Raw genomic sequence first — 7,059 nt, forward strand, 5'->3', positions numbered from 1 at the left:
GGAACCTACTATTTCTGTCAACCCAGATAAAGTCTTTTCAGACTTAGATTGATTGGACAGAATCTTCTCAAGCATTGATTCAACCTTCGAACTACCTTGCTCTGTTGACTGCTCTTTCGGTGGTATATAAGGATTGGAACTCTTGTTCCCGAAATTGTTACTGTTGTTGTAGCTCCCTTGGTTCGCACCACCATAATTATTGTTGTAGTTCCCAGAGTTGTTATAAGCACCTTGACCTTGCTGAGGTCTCCGTTGATTCTGATTCTGATAACCACCTTGGTAATTCTGTCTTTGGTAACCCCCTTGAGAGTTATTAACATAATTAGCATCTTCAACCTGCATAGGTGGCCCATCATGGAACGGACCATCTTGAGTATGGTACATCCCTTTTGGCAAAACTGTATCATCCTTACAAACATTTAGCTTCTTGATCTGGGATTCATCAAACTTTTTCGTTAGCAAGGAAATACTTGTTGCAAGTTCTGCCAATGTTTGTTGGGTGTCTTGATTCTCCTTTACTATATTCTGGATCATAGCACTACCATACGGTACAACATCAGCATTGTTTGAGTGCCAAGCCTGATTATGAGTCGTCAGCTTGTTAAGTATGTTGGTCACTCATCGATAAGTTTTGGTCATGAAACATCTATCAGCTGCATTATTAGCAACTGACTGCGTCACTGGATCTAGCCCTCAGTAGAACTTCTGCATTAATATGTGTTCCGGAAAACCATGATTCGGGCTCTTCTACAAATACTCCTTGAATCTCTCCCAGGCTTCATATAGTTGTTCCCCCGGTCGCTGCTTAAATTCATATATCTTGTCACGAATTTCAGCCTTCTTTCTAGGGGGTACCATTTTGTGAGAAAAGCAGTCACCATCTCTACCCATGAAGTAATCGAATTTCGGGCCAGCTTCTCAAACCATGTTCTTGCCTCCCCAGTTAAGGAATATTTAAATAACCTCAACCGAATAGCATCTTATGGAACGTTGTTCTGGATGTGATTAGCACACACATCCATAAAATTTTGTAAATGACATTGAGGGTCATTCTCGGTAGAGTTCCGAAAGTATCCCTCAAGCTTCAACAACTGGTATAGAGAGGAGTCAATTTTCACGCTAGCAGCTACAACTCGAGGCTGAAGAATAGCAGATGCATAGTCTTCCTCCTCAACATGATCAGCGAAAATATTCTCATCATCTGATTCATTCTCCTGATTGTTCAACCGATTCCCCTAGTTGCCAGCACGTTGATTTTGCTGATTCTGATTCATGTTCACATGGTTTACACAGAGTAGCAACAAGGTGTGATGGAATAATCAAAACACTTCAATCAAATCAAACACTATTTAGTAATTTCAAAATCGTATTCCCCGGCAACGGCGCCAAAATTTGATACGCTCAAATTACACGTATTAATGGTATAACGCCGACGTTGTCAAATATAGTAACCCAATAAGGTTGGGGTTGAATCTCACAGGGAATATGGTGTGAAAAGGTTACTTAAGTCGTATGATGCTAAGCTTATGTCTAATGTCTTAATCCGATGGTTTTGGTAATAGTTGGTTTTTCTATGACTAATTGCTATCTACTTGTTTTGGTGGAAATTTATGGTAAAAGAAACTAAGGTTGTGTCCCCGTTAGATAGAGTGTATGATCATGGGTATTGATCTTGATATACTTCTAATGGATCATTATATGAATGCACTTAATCTCTATATGAATCTCTACTATTTCCCAATAAATAAAGATTATCTCTTTCTATGATTTTCCCAAATATAAGAAAGTAACTATGAAGAACGATTAATCATGCCAAGTAAATTCTTCTTATTCCTAATTGAATTTATTAAACAAAGTTTAAAGCTTTGAGTCCTTGTTATTTATTCTTACCAACCCTAATTATTTTCCCAAATTAATCAAGATTTTACGGCTTTAATCAATGTTTGCAACCATTAATTATGAATGAAGAATGAAGAATCAATAAACCCTAATAATCCATTATGTGTATATCAATCACAACCCAATCACACAACACCCATCATTGGGTTCACAACCCTAATAATGGAATTTAGCTACTCATGACAAAGAACAAGAAATAAGAAATTGAAGAATTCATAATTGCTTACTTTGGAAGAAGAGAGGAATTGATAATACTTGAATTGATGTTTAAACCTTCAAAAACTAGAGAGTATTTAATGTTCTAAGCCAAAAGTCAAAATATAATAATTGATCACTATTAAAACTCTACAATGATTATTTATAGGTTCTAAAAACGTGAAAGTTGCAGATTTTCACTTTGGTCCCCGTCGATACGAAATACGGTCCGTAAAGTGAAATACGGACCGTAAACCAGTTTATGACCAAGTCTTCCTTCCAGTTTTGAGCAACTTCAATCTCTTGAGATATGGACTGTAAATTGGTTTACGATCCGTAAACTGCCCAGTCGTCTTTCAACTTCCAAAACTCTAACTTTCTGGCAGATGCTCGAATGGTTAAATACGCTTTGAAATACGGACCGTAAAGTGGAATTTGGTCCGTAAAAGTTGTTCGTAAATCACCATTCCTCAGATACCTTTCTGGTTCTTCTTATTCTTTAATACGCCCATGGAATACGGCCCGTGTTTGAGAATACGGACCGTAAAGTGAGTTTACGACCACTTCTGCACTTTCAACTGTTTTCATTCCGAATCTGTTCTGTTTCCTGAAAAACACTAAAACCCACGTAAAATCACAAAGACTTGCTTAACAACAAGTAAAACTTATAGCAGAAAAGCATCGATTCTGGCATAAAATCACGCCACATCAAGTACGTAAGGCATACACAATAACATGATAAAGAGATGCAAGATTATAAGGTAAAGGGGTAACCTGTAGCTGATTTCCTCTTAAGGCGGAGTCATGCATGCTAACTCATTTAATAAACAACATCATGTCATGTAATCATATATATGTAACTGCCCGACCATATCGGTACGGTGTGATCTTCATTAGCCCACGTCCGGGGTAAACATCTCATGCCGCCTACTAGTGGTGTCTGCCCGTGCCATCTAGACATGGTGTATATGCCGCCCGCCTTAGCGGTGTTTGCCCGGCCTTGTAGGCATGGTGTAATCTCATCACTATATACTTATCACAAAGCATGTATAAGAACTCAATGAAAAGCTACAACTCTATCGGGGTGATGTAAGGTCAAGAACCCCCCGATGCCATTATAGAGTAGGCATGTTCATCATGTCTCACCTTGAAGGAACTAGCATCATAAGGTGAGTCTAACAACAATGAATCATATAAGGATCGTTAGTTTCATAAGAATATCGTATCACAAGCTTTAGAGTCTCTAGACTTAAATTCATCATTATCATTGACATATTCATAATACATCTCTTATCTTTATCTCATGTAAGGCTCTTGATAACCATAGACTTATAGTTTCCGGAATATGAGAGAGTCATGGAAAGATAACGGAAGTCATGCTATAGAAATCATTCCTTAGAAAAGAAGGGATTAGCCTAACATATCTTTTTGTCGCTCTAACTCTACCGACTAAGTGCTCCCCTGCGATACTCAGAATTCTACATTCAAGAGAATTCTAAAATTAGATAACCGGAAACATACTTGAATCTAAACTAAGGCAACTAAGGGCTAACAAAAATTGGGCAGCACTTCCTTTGTTTCTACAACGTTCTCCATATAATATAACAGCTCCAAACATCAATAACAACATCTATAATATCATAATCATTAAATTTTGTTAAGCTAGACATTATTCAATTCTCAAAATTCCCTCTCAAGGTCATCCACAACCATAGTAATCACCCAACGTCGCATTCATTCATATATAATGCTTCTTCAACATCCTTAACCTAATTAATAACAAGATTATACTCATTTCATACTAAGAATCATGACTCAATTGAGCTTACTACTCAAGATACCATTATTTCCTTATTTGAGCTCATATTTTATATTCTTCTTTAATCCAAGTCATTCAACCACTCAATACCTCTAATTACATGAAATAAGTGCAAAACTCACCTTTGAATATGTAGGAATGGTCTTTAGATGAAGATATTCCACTTGAGAAAAACCCCAACTTCAACACTAAAGAAGTTCTTGGCTTGTATCAACCCTAGTGGGCAACCATGTACTTTATTCTACCAACTCTTGATGCTTAACTCTTGATTCCTCTTGGGTATATGTTAAAATAGTATGAAGAATATTCTAGAGCTTTCTTGAGGTGTGGAGAGTGAATGAAATGAAAAATGTGGACTTGGGGGTCTCTTTTTATAAAGATTAAAAGCTGCCCGACGAGTGGCCATATAATACCTCAAATGAGAGACCCCTCTCTGGACAGGTTATATGGTCCCTTAGACGGACCGTATAAGTGGTCGTACAACTCAAAATTTCCGAAATTGCTCCCGTTGTTTCTTTTAACTTCCAATCCTTATGGAACCTTCTTAACACTTATTTAACACTTCATTATAAACCTAAGGAGTTCTATAGCTCTTCCTCATGACATTACTAAATTAAGCTCGGTACTTCACAAAAACCCTTGCCAAAACACGACTTATACTTTGCCCTCCTCAATGAACTTTGTCCTCTTGCCTCACGTGCCTTTGGAATATTAATTAGAACCACTAACTACCCTTTTTTACTTGTAGGGACATCATATACTTCTTATCCTGCGTTAGTTTATTTGCCGCATAACGACATGAAATTTTTCGAGGTGTGACACTAATGCACCGGCATTACTAATGGATTTGATGAACAATGTGTTCAGGTCGTTCCTAGACTTGTTTGTGATTGTGTTCATTGATGATATCCTAGTATATTCTCGGTCCGAGGAAGAACATGCAGATCATTTACATAACGTCCTTAGAATTCTTCAGGCTCGGGAGTTGTTTGCAAAATTTTCAAAGTGTGTGTTTTGGTTGAATTCAGTGACCTTTTTTGGGCATGTTATTTCTGCTGGTGTTTTTTGAGTGGATACCCAGAAGGTTGAAGCTATAAAGACTTGGCCGAGACCTGCAACACCTACGGAGGTTCGTAGTTTTTTGGGTTTATAAGGTTATTACAGGAGATTTGTAGAAGGCTTTTCTTCTATTTCAGCACCACTAACAAAGCTGACTCAAAATCTGCTAAATTTCAATGGACGGATGTTTGTGAGCGCAGCTTTCAAGAGTTGAAGAATAGATTGACTTCGGCCCCGGTTCTGACACTTCCAGAAGGATTGAAAAGCTATGTTGTCTATTGTGATGCTTCAGGCATTGGGTTAGGATGTGTGTTGATGCAGTATGGTCAGGTGATTGCTTATGCTTTAAGGCAATTACGGAAACATGAGAAAAATTATCCAACCCATGATCTTGAGTTAGCTACGGTGATTCATGCATTAAAGATGTGAAGGCATTATTTGTATGGTGTTCATGTTGATATTATACATATCACAAGATCCTTTAGTATATTTTCAAGCAGAAAGAGTTGAATGCAAAGGTGATGGTTGGAGGTATTGAAGGACTACGATGTTAGCATACTATATCACCCAGGGAGGCAAACGTTGAGGCTGATGCTCTTAGCCGTAGATCTATGGGAAGCTTAGGTGATGTTCAACCAGAGAAAAGAGAGTTAGCTTGTGAGCTCCAACAGTTAGCTAGCCTTGGGGTTCGGGTAATGGACTCGGCTAATATGGGAGTTACCATTCAGAATTTAGCTGTCTCATCACTAGTAGTTGAGGTGAAAGAGCGCCAGTATGAGGATCCCATAGTAGTTCATTATAGAAATACACTTCCATAGAAGAGAAAGTCATCTTTTGAGATTTCTAAAGATGGAGTTCTCTGATTTCGAGGTAGGTTGTGTGTTCTCGATGTTACAGGATTACATCATTAGATTTTGGAAGAAGCCCATTGTTCCTGTTATTTAGTTAATCGCGAAGCAACGAATATGTACCATGATCTTATATCCATATATTAGTGGAATGGAATGAAGAAAGAAATAGTGAAATTCGTGGCTCAATGTCCTAACGGCCAGCAGGTGAAGATTGAGCATCGAAAGCTAGGCAGGTTGTTGCAAGGTATGGAAATTCCAACTTGGAAATGGGAAGTGATTAATGTGGATTTCATCGCATACTTACCTCGTACTCAGCGTAAGTATGATTCTAGATGGGTAATTGTGGATAGACTTACGAAGTCAGCTCATTTCCTACCAGTTAGACCTACATATATAGCTGAAGATTATGCAAGACTTTATGTCAAAGAGATAGTACGACTCCATAGTGTTCCAGTATCTATTATTTTTGATAGAGGGTCATAGTTTATAGCTAATTTCTGGAAGTCCTTCCAAGAAAGTTTGGGAACTCAAGTGAGCCTTAGTATATCATTTCATCCACAGACTGATGGACAAGGTGAGCGTACTATCCAGACTTTGGAGGATATGTTACGGGCATGTGTGTTAGATTTTGGAGGTAGTTGGGATAATCACTTACCGCTTATTGAGTTTTCATATAATAACAGTTATCATTCCAGCATCCAAATGGCCCAGTATGAGGCTTTATATGGGTGCAAGTGCAGATCGCCAATTGGGTGGTTTGAAGTGGGAGAAACTAAACTAATAGGGCCAGACTTGATCCAGCAAGTCATAGAAAAGGTCAAGCTTATCCAGAGTCGATTATTAACAGCTCAGAGTCGTCAGAAATCTTATGCAGATAATCATCGACGAGACTTAAAGTTTCGAGTGAATGACTAGATATTCTTGAAGGTGTCGCCGATGAAGGGAGTCATTAGATTTGGCAAAAAGGGCAAGCTTAGCCCTCGGTATATTGGGCCTTATAAGATTGTACGCAAGGTAGGCTAGGTGGCTTTGAGTTAGATCTTCCTTCAGATTTAGAGTTTGCCTATCCGATTTTCCATGTATTGATGCTTCACAAGAGTATTGGAGATCCTTCCAGATTTGTACCTGTAGATGATGTCCAAGTCACCAAGCAATTGTCCAACGAAGAAGTTCCCATTGCCATTCTAGATAGACAAGTTCGGTGACTCAGAACCAAAGATGTTGCTTCAGTTAAAG

At 38.3% G+C, this 7,059-nt stretch overlaps 1 non-coding gene across 1 annotated transcript; it reads left to right on the forward strand.

Annotated features, from left to right (window-relative positions):
- Positions 1-727: 727 nt before the first annotated feature.
- LOC132642993 (small nucleolar RNA R71) lies at positions 728-833 on the forward strand. The gene has a single exon (XR_009583457.1). It is a non-coding gene; the product is annotated as a small nucleolar RNA R71 (small nucleolar RNA).
- The last annotated feature ends 6,226 nt before the right edge of the window (positions 834-7,059 follow it).

The sequence above is a fragment of the Lycium barbarum genome, chromosome 5 (genome assembly GCF_019175385.1).
Source record: "Lycium barbarum isolate Lr01 chromosome 5, ASM1917538v2, whole genome shotgun sequence".
Taxonomy (NCBI): domain Eukaryota; kingdom Viridiplantae; phylum Streptophyta; class Magnoliopsida; order Solanales; family Solanaceae; genus Lycium; species Lycium barbarum.